A 22,142-nucleotide genomic window follows, 5' to 3' on the forward strand; every position below is an offset into this window, starting at 1 on the left:
ATGGCAGATCCCCCTCTTGCCAGTTCATCTGCTTTTTCGTTACCTTCAATGTTCCGATGTCCCGGGACCCAGATTAAGGTAACTTTATGGTTTTCACTCAAGATGGTGAGGCTATTCCTACTTTGTTCCACCACTTTGGAGGTTGTTGTGGCCGAACCCAGTGCCTGGATTGCAGCTTGGCTATCCGAGAGAATAGCGATATTACCCTTAAAAGAGAAATCTGCGATTAGTAACCTGCAAGCTTCCCCAATCGCCAGTACTTCCGCCTGGAAGACACTGCTGGTATTAGGGAGCCGCACAGATTTCTCAATTTTAAGTCTGTAAGAATATATACCAGCTCCAACACCGCAGCCCATTTTACTTCCATCCGTATAGACTGTAGTGTCGAAGTTGCAGCCGCCGTATTTTAATTAAATTTTTCAAATAATTGTTACGAGTCGTATTTTGAATAAAAATAGTGAAACAAGAAAGAGTCTAAGTTTTTAAATTTTTAATTTTAAAATAGCATCTAGGCGCATCATTTGAAAGACCCTTTACAAACGCCCTTATCTGTTGTTGCAACACATTGTGTTGAAGTAATAGCGCACCGTGTGTAGTACTTGATGACTATTGGAGTCAACCATCGTCAAAAATCAACGGTATTTTGTAGTCACTTGAATATTGCACTTTTGTAAAAAGTTTGAAACTTTGCATGATATACTTTTTGTTGTAATATCAACTATGCTTCTATAAAAAAATTTATAATTTTGCAGTGGACTGTATATGAGAAGCAATCGTAGGGGTACGAATTAATGGTGATTAGGGCAAGTATGTCGATTAATTGCAGGCCTTTCGGCTGGCAGACAGTATTTATTTTAGTAAAAACTATTAATTTAAGGTTGTAATCAACTTTTTATTATAGAAATATATAGGGGGGCCCGCAAAATAACACCAGCAAATGGAGTTGGTGACGCAAATACACAGCCTAGCCCATACCTCCCAACTGCCAACTTCACCACTGTTTAAAACGGACGAGGCTCTGACGACCGAGTAAAGGTGGTATAACTTTGCCACCTGTAACTTAGAAAATGCTGCAGCAACACGCCAATACGAGTAATGTTGGCAACAACTCTGGAGGCTTTAGCGGAAACGTCGTCACCAGAATCGGAAAGATGTTTTGATAGCCTGAAACCGCAAGAAATAAGCCTCAAACAAAGCAAATCGCTTCAAATTCGACGACTTTTGGCATAAGAAACAGGAGTGCCCTTTTACTCCCTCGCGGAACCCTAGGGAATTATATTATATATACTTATATAAACATGAGTTATACCAAATTTTTGAAAAGTTTTCAAATATGTTCTAGCAGCTCTCGGCTTAAAGTAACACTCCATCTCTGCACTAACCAATAACCTAAAACCTTTCCTTTACTACTTCCAATGGCTTTTTACAAATTCGAATACCTCTGAAATTGCTTTCTACTTGATAAACAGTATTTACTTAGTTATGTATGCTGAATAATTAAAATTCAAATTTCTTTAGTTGTTGAAAATCAGAAAATGCTTTTAAGTGCCCAATCTCAGAAAAGCTTGGTCCTAATTCGTATATCATACTAAGCTAAAATAGAATTAATATTTCCACATCAACCTCAGCCGCCATCGCATCACTGTGCAATCATCATTGCAGCAACTACAACAGCACTTTATTCGTAGGCGTCGTGCGTACATCTATGTGTGTATGTGTGCAGTAATAAACCTAATGGATGGATGCAATGCTGCTGCGGCTGATATGGCGGAAGTGAGAGCGGGGGCGGGAAGGGTAAATTCAAGTGGAAAATATTATGACTACAAAGGAGACTGAAAACGCAAAAACTCACCGCTAGCAGCGTGAAGGGCAAACGTGCGAATGAAGGGGCATATGCACTCACTAACACACACACGTATTCTCTTACTTGCACATGAGCATGTACTGGGTGAGGACAGAACGCACAAGTACACACTTTAAAATGTTGCAATAAAGTTTGTTGGGATAAAAACTAAATATTAATGTACTTTAATACTTTTACATGCACCGTGAACAGGCGAGGCAATCAAAGGCGAGGCCGCAGCTAAAGTGCCCAAAGCTGGAAAAGAAATCACAATTTAAAAAGAAAAATAATCAAGAAGCAAGATAAAAACTAGAAATAAAAATTATAAGCATAATAAAGCAAAGTAAACATAAATTTAACGCTTAATTTTTGTATGAACTGTTAATCTTTAAAGTTTGAAAATTATTGAAATTCGTTTAGAAATAAAATTGAGAACTCACATCATTTACTTATAGTTGAAGTGATTGGTGGGATCAGACCAAACCCTTGTAAAAGAAATACGCGTTAAAAAGTTACTTTATAGCGAAATCGCTTATTCCTTTCCTAATTGAGAAAAAAGGTACATAAAAATTGGTGCAAAAAAATCAAATTTTCATAAAAAATTTTCTATTTCGCACCATTAAAGAAGACCATAAGTCGGGAAAGTTTATGCAGCTACAACAACAACAACAACTGTAAGTGAGTAGGTTTAGAGATAGAATCGAGTTACAGGAGGTAGGGACTACTTTCCCGTTTCCACGACAGTCGGTTCTACGTTACCGAAACGACCCGAATTTATATCCGGCCAAGGACTATCACTCCATCAGCATTCCCCGTACTACTACTTTTTGTTGGAGTATTTTTCGAGCTTAATGAAACCGAGAAGGAAATTATATGAAAAAGTTGGCTACTCCTATTTATTTGAAATGATTTGACAGCTTGAGTAAACATCTTTAAGTTCTTACGGAACTTAAATTAAGGGGTTATATACAGTTAGAAGGCCGCAAAAAAGCGAATTTTTGAAATGATTTGACAGCTTGAGTAAACGTCTTTAAGTTCTTACGGAACTTAAATTAAGGGGTTATATACAGTTAGAAGGCCGCAGAAAAGCGAATTTTCCAGAATTTTTTCTGAGAAAACTTTCCAATTTTTTTATCTAAAAATTTATACACACATTTTGTTATCTTTTAACTATATTTTAAGACTTAGTATGAGTAAAAATATACAGGGTTGCCCATATTCGACGGACCCATCTGGCAACCCTGTATCTTTTGACAGAGACGTCAGATCGCTTAATGATATACCGCGTTGGAAGCGTCAGTCCAAGCAGATTTTTACCATGGAACAGTACACGCCACGCGAGCGCTCCCAAATTGTTGAAATTTACATTCAACAAAAGAAGTCAAAAGAAGAAGAAGAAGAACAAAATCATCATGTCCGATGAGGCTCATTTCTTATTGAATGGTACGGTAAACAAGCAAAATTGCCGTATTTACGCCACTGAAATCCTCACGAAATTCAAGAGGTACCTCTTTACGACGCAAAAGTCACTGTTTGGTGCGGCGTTAGTGTGAAACCGATTATTGGGCCGTTTTTCTTCGAAAACGCAGATGGTCAAGCTGTTACCGTCAATCAGGAGCTTTATTGCGATATGATAACCAATTATTCGTCGAAAGCGTATGAGACAGTTCTGGTTTCAACAAGACGGCGCTCCACCACACACAGCTCGCACCACAATCGATTTTTTGAAGAAATTGTTTGCTCGTCGTTTGGTGTCGAAAAATGGCGATTTTGACTGGCCACCGCGTTCGCCCGATTTAACGCCACCTGACTTCTTTTTGTGGGGATATTTAAAATCAAAGGTTTCTATTAATAAGCCAAAGACCATAGAAGAGCTCAAGAACAACATCCGTGAGGAAATAGCCGCTATTACACACGAAATGTTAGCTAAAACTATGGAAAATGCTGCAAAACGGGCACAATACGCCGTATAGGCTCACGGCGGCCATTTGAGAGATAATATATCATATTCAAAAAGTGATGTCAACAAATCTACTTGAACCAAATAAAATGATTATTATCGTCAACATCGAAAAAATTGTGTTTTTCTTTGATTAAAAAAAAAAACACATGGGTCCGTCGAATATGGGGACCCCTGTATATTTGAAAAGAGCTACAACTGATATCCGGGAGCTCCTCTCAAAAAATGCGTTTTGCGGTGATCATTATTTCTCTGAACTGGATCCTCTGAAATAAATAAACCAAATAGCTTTCATTAAAGTAATGTTAAATCTAGTAATTAATCGAAGGAATACCTAAGCAAAATAAATTTTTTTGACACAATGACTGTTTCTCAAAAAAAAAAAAATTGATTTTGACCAAAATTTCGGCCTTAAATTGATAAAAACGCGTTGAAAGTTTGAAAAGCACTTTACATAGGATAAGCGCTGCCGCTCCGGTCTTGTATGATACTTTTAAGCACTCTGAAACGCAGTACAAAAATTACTTTTTAGTTTTTAATTCTTAAATATTTATATTTTTTGCAAGTTATAATTACATTCTTCTTTTTCAGTGATCAATTATTAGAACGCAGCGAAAAGTGGTACCAGTTCATTTAGGAGCCAGAAATTATAAATTATTTTAATAATATTTAAATCAAAATAATGTATATAATTGAAATGCATATTTCGTTCATTAAACAATTGCCTAACCCAATACAATTTAGGTCTTTTTAATCGAATAAATCCTTACCATTTAGAATATCTAAAACAGAAGTAATGGACTGGATTTAATCAAAATTAAAACAAAATGTTCACTTGTTGGTATATACTCGTAATTACAAAATTACACTTTGTACTGTTAATCATAATAAACGCCTTAAAAAAGCACACTGAAAAGGCTAAAAATATAAAATAAATCATAAAGATTAAAATTATTCAGAACAGTAACAATAATAACACTAAGCAAGGCCTCGAGTTGCTGCTGACTAAGACATAATTACTAAGCGATAAAAGAGGCATAAATGGTGGATAGAAATACTTGTTTGAAGCTGTGGTCTTCAAGGTTACACTATTGCTTGTTTGTGCTCTCTATTATTGACGCAAGCCAGTTGTACAAGCGCTTGCTTTATTTCTAATCCATATTTTGTATTTTCTGCTCCCCACTTGATTTTTAATTTCGTAATTTAACGCTTGTTGATGTATTATAAAATACTGGCTCTTTCAGATACAACCTCATTTATCAAAAAATAAGTAAATAAACAAATCAACATGACGGTCAAAGTACGCGTGAGTCAAGAAACGTCTACATATTTTTTTAAACACCCATAAGAACGTAACCATAAATCTTTGTAAATTGAAAGGAAATGAAAAGGAGTTACACTGACGGTTACCACTCTAAAAAAAGAAACGCAAAACTTCGTTCATGGATCGACATTAAATAAAATTCTGTATTTAAAACTTTCCAATCACAAACCCAAAATACTTCAAAATTTCAGAAAGCATTCTCTGGGTTACGAATATGGTCAGAGAATAGATATGTAAAGTATCTATTTACATATATCAATCACATCAGAGAAAATATTTTGATGAACAATTGCCCGCTAGGTGGCAGTGGAGTCGAAATATTTCGTTTTTCGTTTCTGCGATACATTTCATCAAAACAAATGATGTTTGTTTATACAAGGTGACGTCCAAAATGAACAAGACTGGCGTCATAAAATTGTTTTTGATGGCGCCATCTTTTTAATGAGTTAGTGCGATGGAAGTTACATCTCTAGCTGACTTCCAGTGAAAGTTTGGTGACATTCCGTTCAGTGGAAGCGAAGTTATTGCGTCTAAAGTGTCAGTATTTGTGTCATCGGTACAAAAATGAGTTTCGAACAAAGAGCTAATATCAAATTTTTTTTAAATCGCTAGAACGTTTACCGAAACATTTGAATTAATGAAATCGATGATTGTCTATCTCGTGCCAGAGTTCATGAGTGGTTTGCACGTTTCAGAGATGGTTGTGAGGACATAAATGACAATGAACGTACGGGCCGCCCAAAATAAGTAATCACCGAAAACTCCATCGAAATTGTTCGTAAATTTATCAAAAATGAATGGAAATCATCATTGAGATTCATGGAATCGGAGTTGAATATCTCCAAAACATCAATTTATCGCATTTTAACTGATCATTCCGCGCAAGTTAACTGAGGACCAAGAATTGTTCAGAATTCAACACACGAAAGATCTCATTAAAGAGGCGAGAAAAGACGAGAACTTTCCTTACAACACTGAAACTAGTGATGAAAAGTGGTGTTTCCAATATGAATCTGAAACTAAGCGTCAGAATGCCGAATGGGTGGCTTCAGGCGAGCCACCACCCAAAGAATCGAGATTAGAGAAGTCAAAAATCAAGTCGATGCTCATTTGTTTTTACGATTCCAAGGGAATTGTCCACAAGGAGTTCGTGTTAATGGGCCAAACCGTTAATGCAATTTTTTATCCTGGTGTTTTGAAGCGTTTGTTGCATCGCATTCGTCGAATTCGCCCTGACTACCGTGAAGGTAGAGGCTGGCGCTTATTGCATGGTAAAGTACCATCTCATCGATCCACTCTTGTCGCTGATTTTTTGACTATAAATCGCATTCTAACCATCAATTTACCTGATGGCTCCCTGTGACTCCTACCTATTCGGAAAATTGCCTTTGACCATGAAGGGATAACGTTTGGCGTCCCTAGAGGCTATCCAAAAGGCTTGTACCGACATTCTGAAGGGCATTCCGATCAAAGACCTGAAACACTCTTTTGAAAAGTTTTTAAATCGCGCAAAACAGTGTATCGAGGCCAGAGAGGACCATTTTGAATAAGTAAACTCGAAGTTATCAGAACAAAGCTCCTGCTCCTATTTCTATTTTAGATCAGTCTTATTTATGTTGGACTTCACCTTGTATATTCCCTATAGACTTCAAAATTTTCAGTACATTTTAGCAACTTTACCCCATATTGTAATTTCAAGGGGGAATGTGTGTAGACCTAAGGTGCTACAAAAATTTAAGGTTACTTGTTGCTGTTGTAGTAACAACAATACTAAACCCTGCCAGTGCAGTGTAAATCACCGGTCGTCTTCGTCTAACTCATCTAAAGGTATATAAACTTGCTGTTTCGACAGGTTGAGTCCAGAGAGAGAGAGAGAGTGGTGTTAGATGAGTGGGTTTGGTGTGGCATATGAAAAGGAGGTTAATGTCGGACGGGGTGCCTTCAAATTCCAGACATATGTTTAGTATGTCGGGGTCGATTTTGGATAAGTAGGAGTTTAACCTGCTAAATATCCAGAACGTAATTGAGCTACATGGGTTTCGCGAGGCAGCTGAAGCTTTTCGTCTGCAAAAGGTGGTGGTTGGACTCCCATAACGGGAGTTCCGTTTAAGTCTCCGGCATTGTTTGTCTGAGATGGCAAGTCGGAGCCTCAGGGTTGGTATGTTTTTCGAGCCTTTTTGAATAAGCTGCAGCATATTGGTTGATAACTCATTGTAAGATATAGCACAGTGGAGTAACCCCGTAGCGGTCCTGATTGTAGTATTCTGACATATCTGGAACTTAGTTCACTACGTATCACTTGTGCCAGGTCACCAGACGGGAGCAGCGTTTTTCAGAATTTAAGCCTAAGGCTACTTAGTTGGTTACGGTGTCAGCTGCGATTCATATTAAAGAAAAACATCGGTGCTGAAAAGGCATGCGTTCGTTAGTTTGTTCGTCGTTCGTTAGTTCAAAATTGAAGCAAAAGATATTATATAAAGTTCTGATGACAAGTGCCATTACTTGGCGTTTTCACGGGATGCTTTTGCATTACTCGTTCACTGCGTCACTGCTATGATTTTTCGAAGACAGTAAATTTAGCAATTGACTTGACGTTTCGTTGTAATTCGCGAAAGAAAGACAAACCTAAGAACAAAAGAGCGCCTAATTCGGTGATATCTGTTCGAAATTGGAGAGGTGGTAAGTGTCGTTAAAATAATATTATAATCTACGCTTCACTCAAATATTAACCCAAACAAATCGCAGTCAGCGGCGGTTACATAAAAGTGAATTGTCTGAGCGCCTACTTTGCACACACAATTTTTCTCTTTCTTTTTTGGCAGCTGAAACGCATTTTCAATTGTCTTGAAAAAGGTTAGCTTAGAATGCAGCTGGAAATCGTAGATAACAAGTGTCAATAAAAGGCGTTTACATTCAACACCGTCAAAAATATGCCGCAATTTCCACATAAATACGCATTAACTCTCCACTGGAATGCAAAAAACAAAACAAAAAATAGGTTCCAAAAATGTGTCCCTATTATAAAATGTCCGATCAATTTTAAAGTACTTGAATTGCAGCAAACGAAGAAAAATTGAATTCAATGAGATTAAAAATGCTCACTACTCCCACTTTCGCCTCTGCCTGTTTCCGCTGCAGCGATGCAAAGTTTTTCATTATTGGCGCAATCTGTGCAAAAATTTTCTAATACTCGTTTTTACTTTTGTTTTCTCTATTTGCTTAAACACCAAGTTCAGCAAGCGTTTCTCCACCCAGAGCACACCACCATCCAGCCCAAGTTACAACAAGAAAAGCGCTCACCGAGGCGTAACGCCCAGCATAGCCTCAATATCACAACGTCGCCACTTTTCGCCACACTGTCGAATGTGAAAATGCCCATTTTCGCTTATTCAGTGAATATGTAAATTTCAGTCCATGATAAATGTATGTATGTATGTATGTATGTATTTATGTATGAAGCCATTTTCACCACTCCATTTTGATCAATTTTAAGTCTTTCACTTACTTCGCTTGGCTCTCGCCATTCTCCAGCAGAAGTCATTTGCTTTCCGTCTGTTCCAGTTTGTTTTTTTTTTTTTGAACTTTTGTTCGAAACGCTTGCGTGCTTAACGCTATTTAATGGGCGTTTACTTTTGTACTTTCGCAATCCTTTATCTGCTCAGTTTTGTGGGTGGATGAGATTCTTCTTTGTACCACAGCGCATGGGTTACAGCCACCAAATTGATATCAGCAATTGTTTTTGTCATTTTGTTTAGTATTTTATCAAAGCTTCTTCATTAAGTGTATCGGGTGTGTTTTTAAGAGCTTAGAACTTAGAATGATAATACAAAACAGAAATTTTACGAGTATTGAAATGATTTTTTTCTTATAACCTGGTAGGTAATTTCATGGCGTTTATTTTTTGAATACGTAATCCGGCATATGTGTGCCACGACTACGAGTTACATGGTCCATTCGATCAGTATTGCAAGTTGTCGCCAAATGTCGTCGACGTTTAGCTGATTAATTTTTGGAAACCAAAATTCAGTCAACATGACTCGGAAGTACTCGCTATTCACCGTAACTTCAGCTGTTTTCTCATTTCGAAAGAAATAAGGGCCGAGGCTGCCGCCGCCAGTGCTCTATAAGCTTCCCGAACAGATTTTTTTTTTTTCAAAGTTAATTTCTACAATTCGGAAGCATTGTTCTGGCGTTATACGATTCATAATGACTTGCGCCAAACCTTCCTGATAAGAAAAGTCAACACCGTTTGCCATTCTCTCGTATCAAAGCATGGATCATATCGATACAGATAGTTCTCATGCAGCTAAAAAAACACCCCATATATTGTACAACTTGAAATAGGTTGACATTCTCCAATTTATCTCAAATCATAGAATTTTTTTAAGGATCTGTAATCCTATCTCTGAAGGCATAGTATCCGAGAAACCCAATGAACGTAAGGCAAATTTTAAAAACACCTTCTGTACGCGTTCAATCCTGTCAATATGGAACTGGTGGAAAGGGCGTCAGATTATTTCGGCATACTCCGGATGCGAGCGAACAAAAGAGGTATAGAGCAGTTTTATGGTGTACGGATCGGTAAATTTAGTGCTCTTACGCCGTACAAAACCATTATGAATTCGCTTATCCCATACAACCTAATTTGTTAGATCATACCAATATAAATCGGACGGGTAGTGGTTAATATTAAAATTGATAAGTTATTATTTTTTACTTGCCACTTCATTATTTCATCATCCGGATATGCATACATACCTGAAAAATAATAAAAAAATTTAATTAAGTATTTCGATCAATGTAATTGTAGTAGGTAATAAAATAAAAAATAAAAAAATTTCTTCAAAATGGCGTCACTTAGCAAATACTGGGCCGATTTTAACATTTTTTACATTGTTGGGTGGTCGTAGATGGTTTACACCACACTAATTTACTGGTAACACTAATTTTAGTTGGATGTTGCCACCTGTTTGCATTTAAAAAAGTAAAAATCAGTCACATGAAACTTGCACTTTGTAAAAGGTTGACAGTTTGTGTAATATTTTTAAGGGGTTAGGGGTAGTCAGAATTTACAACAAATTGAATTTTGTGCGAAAATTTAAACAATAAACAAAGCGCGCTTGGGCGCTCCGGAGCGTTCGCAAAACTTTAAATGCGTTTTTCTCTTATGCTGCTTTTGAAAAGCATAATAAAACTGGTGCCTGATCGAAGGATTGTTTTTGTTTTTAATTTCGATTTTGTTTAAACCATTAATTGTTGTTTTTGTTTTTAATTTCGATTTTTTTTAAACCATTTATTGTCGTTTTTTTTTTCTCGAGGCGGCAATATTGTTAATTTACAAAAAAAAAAAAAACAAAAAAAACAAAAATCGATCAGGCACAAGATTATCTATTAATAAAACTAATTTCTCTTGTCCGATTTACATGAATCGCCAAGGACGGGCTCCACATAAACAGCGACAACTTTTACAACTATTAATTTTTTTTTTTTTTTTTAATTTTTGTGAGTGAGTATTGTTACAGAGATATGTCCACGTACTTCAAATTTTGAGAAAGAGTCTCGGAGCTTAACATAGAAGTTTGGTTCGGCCTGCGTAAAGGTAGAGTACAAACAGTGGTGCAATCTCCCAGCGTGCCATTTGTGAATTGCTTGTCGTTAGTGCAATGGTGTCCTAGTGGAATTCATTAAAAAAAAGTAGCTATTGAAAAGACTCCTTATCGATGTCTCATTTAATAATAGCATTGGTTGTGTTTTACGGTGCATTTACGTACTTTCACAAGCATTCGATAAGGTATGGCACCGCGGCCTAATTCACAAAATTACTAGTTTACTGCCAACGAATGTATACCTCTTGCTGCAAAACTATATCACTAATAGAGAATTTGTTGTAAAGCAAAAAGATTTTTTCTCTCGGCATTGTAGAATAGACGCTGGAGTTCCACAAGACAGCGTTCTAGGCCCTATTTTTTATGTATTATACACATCTGATATCCCAACGACGAGCCAAACATTTGCTGATGATACTGCAATACTTTGCACTCACACAGACCCAAAAGTAGCAACGTCTATATTACAAAGGCATATACTTGAAACAGAAGTATGGCTTAAAAACTGGAGAATAAAGGTTAATGAAACCAAATGCGTGCATATTACTTTTACTCTAAGAAAAGAAACTTGCCCTGCAGTTACAATAAATGGTCAGAATAGACCACAGCAAAACGAAATAAAATATCTTGGAATTCACTTAGATAGAAGACTCACATGGCGGAATCATATTGAAAAGAAAGTGTCGAATATCAAGCTTAAAATGAAAAGCCTGTATTGGATGCTTAATTCGAAATCAGCATTACCTCTAGAGTACAAAGTGCTACTATATAAAGCCATGCTAAAACCAATACGGACATATGGTATAGAAATGTGGGGAACGGCTATGCCCTCAAATATCGAAAAACTTCAGAGAGTGCAATCTAAAGCCTTGCGGATAATCACATTCACAGAGATATTTTCATACCTCGTGTAGCCGATGAAATAGTACGGTTGAGCAAAAAATACCTAGAAAAGCTAGAAGACCATCCCAATAAACTAGCGCGAAATCTACTTTTAGATGAAGGTCACACACGATTGAAAAAAAGAGACATCTTCAAGTCTGCACTATCTTAATTATCTCATCTCACACGAGAGTCTGTCCACAACTTCCTCCAACCACATCTATCACATTCGAAAAAAAAAAACAAAAAAACAACAACATTTTCACAATCGACATGAAGGACAACGGAAGCTTTAAGGGTGACTGGAAACTAGGCCTTTCCGGCCCCCAGCTACGAAGAATCGGAGACTGGAAACCCGTCCTTTCCACCTCCCAACTATGAAGAATTGGAGATTCACAACCGATTTAATCATATATGTAAATATATATTCATTTGAGCAAATAATTCGCTTCTTAGCACTGGCAAGAAAACATATTACTCTAGTATATAAGATTTGTAAACTTATTGTTAGTTTCTTATACAAGAAAGATTCAATAAAGAAAGAAAAATGGAAAAAAAAATTTACGTACTTTCAAATTTTAATCCTTTAAAATGGATTTAACCAGCGAAAACAAGGAAGTATTTGTTGATTATTTGGCTGAATGTTCTGTGAGCAGCGATTTCAGTGATGTTAGCGATATTATAAGTTATCAAAAGCATTCTGGATTGCCACTACAATACAGCGATTCAGAAGATGATGTTACTGTGACATGTGATAATAGTTGTTCAACGACTGATAAATCAATTACTTTGAAACCTTTTGAGGGAAACTCCGGGATAAAAGTTATGCCAAAATCGCAAGAATGCGTAGCTCATGTTATAGAGTTGTTTATTGGAGAAGATTTACTTGAGTATATGGTTACATACATACATATATCATTCCCAAATAGAGAAAATATTGAAAATATCATCAAAAACAAGAACATGGACGAACATTACAATACCAGAAATGAAAATAAATTTAGGCTTAATTATTATAATGGGACAATTGCGCAAAGAACGACTTAAAGATTATTGGTCAACTGATCCATTTATTGAAACACCAATCTCCTCAAAAGTTATGAGCAGAGACAGATTTATGCAAATATGGCAATGAACTTTAATGATCGCAAAACCGGCCCGGTTTAGGTGCAATCTGCTATCCAATTTGCCCGTACATAAAGTGGTAAATTAATTTATTAAAACCCATTTGGATCCAGGTTTACTTCTTCCCATTTAGAAACTTGGCGTACATGTACCATTTATGTCATATGCATACGTATATATATGTGCGTATATGCAACTTCTATAAGTATATATATATCTACACAGTGTACTATTCTATATGAATGCGCATACTCATATCTGACTTTTGTTTTAGCAAATTACGGCTTCCAAATCTAAAATAACAGATGCCCAACGTTATAACCTAAAAACTACACATACGAGTACGTTTCCCTTTGCAAAAATCCACATACATAACTTGCTGTCAGTTACAATTTGTTGTAGCAGCAAGATTTCATCTTTCAACCTTGTGGCCATTTTTCAACTGAAAACTGTAACTGACACTGACAATTTCACGAGCATATTGCGGTTGACAGTTGTGCATCCATACACAGATATGTACGCACATGTGTGAGTAGTGCAGTAGTGTGTTCACCGGCCGCCAAAGGTCATTCTTCTGACTACCAACAACAATAGCGAAAACAACAGTGATAACAACTAAAGCAACAGAAAAAAAATGTTGGAAATGTTAAAGCTCGTTTGTCGCGAGTGATGGTAATAGTTTGTTTGATTATTTGTGGGCTACCTAACGGGAATAATGCTCAAAGTTCATGTGAAAGAAAAATAAAATTTAAAAAATAGAAGAACAATACATATATTTTCCTTTGTTGCATTTAAGGGGCGTAAATTGTAGTATGGCGGCGCTCTGTTTTTTTTTTTTTTTTTTTTTTTTTTTTTTTTTTTTTTTTTTTTTATGAGGAGGAAGCATCGAAAGCCTTACCCCGTCAGTGTGGGACTTTAACCCGAACTAAACCTCCTACCGTCAAAGTACCGATCCCCCCGGTACTACCGTCAAGTATTTCGTCGGGAGGCGGTTTGAGCGTTGCACTCAACGTCAGTTACTGTTCTGATGCAATATGTCACAAGCTGCATCTGCCTATTACCACCACTGTTAGGTCATATCAGAAGACAACCACCCCTGTCGGATCTATACGCCCCCTCCCCCCATGTCCCTGTTCGTAACCATAGAAAAGCTAGTTTCTAATAGTGGTATCGTCAGTTTACCTGTGTTTTCATCTCTGGATAGGTGTGCTGCTTCACGTTCTTATTTGACGTTCGCGCATCCTCCTTGCCTGCTCGCTATTTCGAAGTTGCTGCATTATTTCAGCAGCCATGTTTTGGACTTTGCTCCAATTGTCCTGGCTCATCAACATCAGTGGCACTAAATTCTCGGGCGTGATGCTGCTGCCAAGGTTGCCTTCTAGTTTAGCCCTTACTCTTCTGAAGCGGGGACACGTGAAAAGCACATGTTCTGCGTCCTCCTCAACTGCTGGTGTGCACTGCTCGCAGTATGGGCTTTCTTCGTGTCCAAAGCGGTGAAGGTACGCTTTAAAGCAACCATGGCCACTTAGGATTTGGCAGACATAGAAGTCTACTTCTCCGTGCTTTCTCTGGAGCCAAGCTTCAACGTTGGGGATGAGACGGTGGGTCCACCTGCCTTTATTTGCAATGTCCCATCGCGTCTGCCATTGGTCCACGCAGCGGTGGTTTATGGATTTTCTCAGTGCCAGCTGATCGCATTGGGCTTGGTTGTTCCTCATACGTCTCATTTCATACATCTCCTGCGCTATCAAGTCGAGTGGGCATAGACCGGCTATGATGAGCGCCGCATCCTCTGAGACTGTCCTGAAGGCAGAGCAGACTCTAAGAGCACACAAGCGGTACGTGGAGTTACTACTTCGTACGTATGAAGCGTGTTGGAATGCATCGCGCCAAACTGTCGCGCCATATAAAAGGATAGACCTCACTACTCCAGCCAGGACCTGTCTTGCCTGCTGCCTTGGTCCCCCAATGTTCGCCATTATTCTAGCCAGGGCTGCTGTCGCAGTCGCAGCTTTGTTGCTAGCGTATTCCAAGTGGTATCGGAAGCTAATTCGGTGGTCTACCAAGACGCCTAAGTATTTTATGTATGGCTTTGACTCGATAATGCTATCCCCAACTCTAATCTTGACCTTTTCAACTCTCTTTCGGCTGCTGATGAGTACGGCTTCTGTTTTATGCGTAGCTAGCTTTAAACCATTCACGCCTAGCCATCTTTGAGCCGCGCCTATAGCTTGTTGCGCGATATTTACAATTTCCGCGAGCGTTTTCGCGGTTACAACGATTGATATATCGTCCGCGAAGCCAACGAATGTTGCTCTCTTGTGTACCTTTAGTCGCAAAATGCCGTCGTACATAATGTTCCACAGGAGGGGCCCTAGTACGGATCCTTGTGGCACACCAGCTGTGACCTGGTAGTCAACAATTCCGCTGTCGCTGCCGTAACGTAACACCCTATCAGACAGGTAGCTGGATATGATACGCTGTAGATAGGTAGGCACTTGCATCGCGCGGAGGGCGTGTAGTATGTCTATCCATCTGGCACTGTTGAACGCATTTTTGACATCTAATGTTATTACTAGGCAATATTCTTTTGCACCACCTAACCATCGCTTGCCTTCAATTGCCTTTTCCGCAATTACTTTTACGGCCTCTATCGCGTCTGTGGTAGATCGCTTCCTCCTAAAGCCAAACTGGTAGCTTGACAGCTGTCCGTCTACATATATTTCCAGCCGGCGCTCTGTGTGTGACCCTCCATTTGTACATTTGTATGTCTTATCACTTACAGCGCACTCAAATGGCACGCTGCTCCAGCTAATTTCACAATCAACAACAAAGTTCTACCTTCTACTCAAATATGAACGAGACGGTATCAATAAAACGGTCCGCGGATGACATATGGGAAAAATAAATTTTTTGTTTTTTGGTAGGACTGTTATAAGCTTACATGGCAAATTTCAGCGTGATATGTCACATAGTTTGTTTTCTGTGCTACTGTAAACAAGTCAAGCTCGAGTGTGTTCTTCGAATTCTCTTTTATGACTTCAATTGTCTCAAAATGTTTTCCACGGAGCAGCAACTTGAGCTTGGGAAACAGGAAAAAGTCACATGGAGCCATATCAGGCGAATACGGTGCTTGCGGAACGATATTAACATTATTTTTGTTCAAATAATCGCGAACAAGACGTGATGTGTGAGCTGGTGCATTATCGTGATGCAAGAACCATGACTTGTTGTCCCACAATTCCTTCCTTTTAAGACGAATGTTCTCGCGCAAACGCTTTAAAACGTCTAAATAATATTCAGCGTTAACCGATTTTGCGATTTGTGCGATTTTCAAGCACAATTTCCTTTACTTTTCCGATGTTTTCGTCGTTTACTGATGTTGCTGGACGACGTTCATGAGGCAAGTTTTCAACCGATGTACGGCCCTCTTTGAACGATTTGTACCACTGGAAAACACGTGCACGCGATAGAGCAGAGTCCCCATAGGTTGTCTGCAACATTTTTAAGGCGTCTGAAGCCGAAATTTTGTTGGAATAACAAAATTTCAAACAAATTCTTTGAATTTCCATCGTTAAATTCAAAGAACACACTCGAGCTTGACTTGTTTACAGTAGCACAGAAAACAAACTATGTGACATATCACGCTGAAATTTGCCATGTAAGCTTATAACAGTCCTACCAAAAAATAAAAAATTTATTTTTGCCATATGTCATCCGCGGACCGTTTTATTGATACCGTCTCGTTCATATTTGAGTAGAAGATATATATGCATAAGTATATGTGCAGGGTTGGAAATGGAGACTTGTAACTTTACCACAAAATTAAAGTTTACATACAATATATTTTTTTCTTCTTTTTTTCATGTGGTTGGGAAACTTACATTCTTTTAATTTCTTACAAACCTCCACCTTTTTTAAAGAAATATGCATGACTTTCTCATCCCCTGTAATTGATTGAAACAATTTATAGCTATGCATTTTTTTCTAATTTTTATTTTCAACTTTCGAAGAAAGATACTCAGATTAAGTTCAGAGGTGATTATCAAACTCTAATTTCATTTCCTTATGATCAGCTTCTTTTTCTACAATGCGGCTTCCAACCTCTAGCTATCATATGGGGTCACATATGTATGTACACAGTCACTTCAATCACTTCTAAAACCAGCATGGAAGCATTTGAACTGAAATGCCAGCTGCCGCCGTTCCTCTGTCGAACAAGTTAAAGAAATTGAGAAAAAAATAATTTATCATGGCATATTGAAATTTGCTTGTATTTGAGATGAACTTTTCCAGCACAGGAAACGGAAATAAAAAATAGAAAGCAACTTCGTTCAAAATAGAGCGGCCAACAACAGAAGTTTCCAACCATAGGAAACTCATTTAGAAAAAAATAAAAATAAAATACTTTCAGCGCCAAAGCACAAACGCTCAGATGACGTATTGCAAAATTAAACAATTTTTTATTAGATCTGTTTTCAAGAAACAAAAAAATTTAAGAATGCATTCATTAGGAGTGGCAATGTGATATTAGGAGATTGCGAAATGACAATTAGGTATTTCAAAAATTTATAAAAAGCTTCTAGAGGGTATTTTCAGGTTGTGTGTGTGTGTAGGTATGCATGCACTTAAGTTTACCTTACACCATTACCCCAGCTGGCAGTCTTATCTACTACACTGGCATTGCGTTCGTGTGCACATGTAATCAGGAGTTACTCATACCCACAGACACGTACATACATATATACATACATACATTGTAAATTCAGTCAATAATACAAAAATTCTCAGTTTATACTTTTTGAGATTAAAAACAATGGAATATATTGGAAACGATCGCGTGGACTAGGTGTGGTTGCTGCTGTGCTTCGAAGCTTGTGAAGGTATGTAAAGTGTGAAACGATTGAGAGTGTGCAGAAGCCGTATGTATGTATGTTTGCAATATGTATACTTGTATACGCCATTTGTACTATTTGTAGATACACAACGACAAAATAGCAGTTGTAAGGGGCAAGAAAAAACCTCTACTCATAAAGCCAAGCGTTAAAAATTTCCCTATTGGCGATATAAAATTTTGGAGTTGGAGAGCCGTTCGTAAAAAATGGGCACAGGTCAATGGCATGTCGTTGAAGGGTTACTGTGGGCGCATACATCTACACATCACAGAAATAGGTATATGTGCAAAGTTTTTTATACCGATGTCTTTGTTGCTAGTAAAGGTACATTTTTGTTTGGTATGCCAAAGTCTGCATTTGCAGTCCAACTTAACTATTCGGTTGCAAAATTCTTCTTTAGTTATTATTCTTAGTACCGTTATTACAAATTTGTGTTGCGAGATTTGGTTTTCATATGAAATAAGTATATGTGCAATCAGAGATCAGTATTGATTTGGCAAGCACTGAGAGCAAGTTATCAAAAAAATTTGTGTTATTTGCATTGGTATCATAAGGAAAAATGTAAGTATTACTTCTTCTTTTGAACAGAGAATAATTGAATTATTCATGGGTTAATCTGTAGAGTGCCACGTGGAGGACATTTATCCGTTGAAGAGCGTGGTCTGATTAAAGGGCTAAGCGAAAATGAAATCGCTGCTAGAGTAAATCGACATAGGAATGCCATCAGCAACTTTCTTAAAAATCCAGAAACATACGGTCAACTCAACCGAAGCGGCAGATCAACTAACATCGACAGTACATGCAAACAAGAAATTCGTCGTCTGGCTGCTCAAAAAGAAATGTCTTGCAAGAAAATCAAACACCATTTAAGTCTTACGGTCACCGATAGACGAATACATCAAATTTTGGTCGAGGACGGAACACTTAAATATTGTTTGCGGGAGCCGGTACTAAGACTATTGGCACGCCACAGTAGGGCTCGTTTAGCAATTGCCGGAAAATATAAATTTTGTACTAACGAATTCCGAAACGTTTTATTTTCGGACGAAAAAAAGTTCAACTTAGGTGGTCCAGATGGTTGTCAGAAATATTGGCGTAACCTTAGGCAACCACGGCAAACGCACCATAAGCGGAACAACGGTGGCTGGTCTTTGATGATTTGGGCCGCTTTCGGACATGGTGGAAAGTATCCAATTTATTTTATTCCGACAAGAACCAACGCAGAATTCTATGTTGAAATATTAGAGGATGTTCTCGTTGAGTTTGCGGGAAACATATACGAAGACGACTGGGCTTTCTAGCAAGTCAACGCCCCAATCCATTCGGCTCGTTTAACTAAGGCCTTCCTATCGTAAAGAAAAATTTCAGTTCAGGATTGGCCAGCACTAAGTCCCGATTTTAAACCAATAGAGGACCTCTGGGGAATATTGTCGGCCCGTATTTATAAAAATGGTCGATAGTTTGAGACAATCAAAGACCTGAAAGGTGCTTTAGTGGAAGAGTGGGATAAGATAGGCTATTACACTCTTCAAAACTTGATAGACTCTAAGCCTAAGCGTATAAATGATGTTCTTTCTGAAAATGAAAAACATATTGATTATTAGAAAATCGAAAGTTTTAGAAACGTTGAAACAAAGTGTACAGAAAGGCACATATACATACTTATTTCATATGAAGTTATTTTAATTTCTTTTTTAATGTAATAAGTTTAGTCAAGTTGGATTTTTGTTGTATAATTTTTTATTCCTATTTTTCCTAAATATATATAAAATTATTGGTTGAACCTTTCTCCTGCTTCTTTATAGTTTTTCATTTGAAAATACCCTTGCACATATACTTATTTCTGTGAGGTATTTATAAAATATTTATTTGTATTATTTCTAACATGACTGTATTCTGTCTCACCAGTTGATACAAGACCAATATGGAGTTTGTTTGCAAGTACAAATTATTTAATACGTACATATATGTATGTATAAGCGCATATGTATAACAAATTAAATAATTTGTACTTTCAAACAAACTCCATATTGGTATTGCATCATGTACATACGTACATATATGTATAAGTAGGAAGTAATGTCTAACTTTACCGTTTCATTTAAGGGGGGAGCCTGCTTTAGAGGCTTCAAAAAATCGATTTTTTCGTGGGTTTTTTTGGGAAGGAAAAAAATATTGGATTGAAACGAAACTTTCTGGTTTTATTGTTATATATTTCAACAGTCTTCTCAAATTTTTTCATTCAGATATGTCATATTATGCCTGGTACAAGCATTTTGCCGAGGCGCACAGTGCGGCCGATTCCCGAAAAGCTGGCCAAAACTCAAAAAATTAAGTAATTGATTCAAAATTTCTTACTCGGGGGTTGTCGGGGTCGCTGATTACGAATTTGATCTTAAAATTTTGAAAATCCACCCCCTTCCACCCCTATTGGCCACCCCCTCCCGTGAAATAGCGTATATTCAAGAACATAATCAAGATGCATGTAAATTTATATGTTTTCGGGGTCGCAAGGTAGCAAGTGGTAGCAGCTGAATCTTGTTTTATTCAGTAACCATTACTTTTTTGAGTAACCTTTAATATGTTTCAAAGCAGCATATGACGGCGTTGTATTACTATACAGTTTGAAAACTCAAATTTTATAAAAAAAATTGCAAAAAATGTATCTACGTATTGCTGCAGCTAAAAATTTTGTGTCGAGGTATTGATATGTACTAAAGATTTTTCGTATTTTACTAACCTTCCGAAGATGATTCCATTTGGTTTTGTTCAATTTACTCCATTACAAAATCTTTCAAATGTGTACAACTTTCACTATTCATTGAGAGTAATACGATGCTCAAACGAAGGCCACGTTGCGACTGAAAATACAGAGGATACTTAGGGTACAGGACGTTGCTATGAACGGTTTTCACTACTCAAGGCATTACTGTAGCCAACCCAAAGACAAAAAAAAACTCTATCTAGAAACTTTTTTTTCGACTTTTGGCTAGCTTTTTGGGAATCGGCGCCTCGGGTGTGCTTTTGTCGTGCGGCGGGAAAGATTCAGGTTGAAATTTTCATCTGAAACTAAAAACCCAAAAGGTTTTTATTTTGGTATAGTATAGCTTCTAGTTAAAACAAGAAAATTAAACAAAAAGTGAGAAATTCAACAATTTTTTGCTAATAAAAAAAAAATTAATTAACTTAATTAACTTTCTTAAGGTTTTTTAGGTTCAACTAGAAGAGAATTTAATTCCGAATACAATCAATGTTATCTCGTTTCTATAGAACGTTTAACTTTTTCCCTATCTTTCCCGCCAATTAGGAAAAATCGCTAAAATAAAAAACCGAGAAATCCCACTTCGAGCGATCCGGCCGCACGTACGAGTATACCTGCTCGACACAATTGCTCACAATTTCTTCTGTAACTCCGAATATATTTTGAATTTGCTCTGAAATTTTGAGCACACATTCTTGGATAGTGTGGGAAGACATTTATGCAAAAGAAAAAAAATCGATTTTTTTAAGCCTCTAAAGCAGGCTCCCCCCTTAATTACTGCTTTCTGTATTAATTTATTTAAATTTTTTGTTTGAAGACCAGACCCCATACTTCATATCAGTACTTATGTATGTATGTACATACATTAATATCGAATATTTATAAATAATCGTGTGAAGTTTTTAAAATTTTCCAATCAATGTAAAATAATTTATGTATGTATTTTACAAGAGCTTTTCTGTGAAATCCAACAGAGCAATGCTATAAAAAATTCAGGAGTTGCTTGCGTGAGAAATAAAACAAATACAATACACATGCATACTTATACATATACATATGTAAGTATGTAGGAAATAGTCATGGTTCAGAGTTCACACGCAAAATATGTTAGTGTGTGTTTATGTAACTAAGAAGTATTTATGTAAAGCAATTTTAAGAACTGTTCTCTCCATTCGATGCTTCCATATTTAAATTGTGGTTTGGATATTTCCCCACGCAATGATTTTTAAAGCAGCCAACAGCGTGGTGTGTTTACGTTAATCGCATCGCCAATAAAATTAAATTGGCAATGGCAATGATAATGATGGTAGACTGAATGGCAATAGCAGAGAGACTATAAAAGTAAGTGGTCGAATGTTGGTTAAGGGGGTGGCTTAATGGATGCTCGGTGCAGCAATGGGTAATTGGTTGACGGTGTGTGTTCGTGGTGGTGCGCTGCCTTTGCAACAGCAGTTTGTGCAATAGTAGCAAAAGGTCTAAACTTTTTCAATGTACACACGTGCAAATATGTGCATTTCTGATTTGGTTTTTCTACAATTTGGCTAACGGGAGAGCATAGTTTTCTTTTTTTAATTACTCCTGTGTTGCAGAATTTTTCGACGTACACATGTGACGTGAAGTCAACACAACTACAAATTTAATTAAAAGCATCCAATTAAGGGTAAAGCATAAAATGTATTATCGTCGTACTACAAAATGCAACGGAATGTACTCGTGCCACCATCGGCAACCACAACAACAGCATAA

General features: G+C 37.3%; 1 protein-coding gene across 8 annotated transcripts in view; it reads right to left on the reverse strand.

Moving 5' to 3' along the window:
- Positions 1-22,142, reverse strand: part of LOC129253055 (uncharacterized protein DDB_G0283357) — a 151,524-nt gene that overhangs the window by 103,357 nt on the left and 26,025 nt on the right. The gene's annotated exons all lie outside the window — the stretch shown is intronic.

The sequence above is a fragment of the Anastrepha obliqua genome, chromosome 1, assembly GCF_027943255.1.
Source record: "Anastrepha obliqua isolate idAnaObli1 chromosome 1, idAnaObli1_1.0, whole genome shotgun sequence".
Classification (NCBI taxonomy): domain Eukaryota; kingdom Metazoa; phylum Arthropoda; class Insecta; order Diptera; family Tephritidae; genus Anastrepha; species Anastrepha obliqua.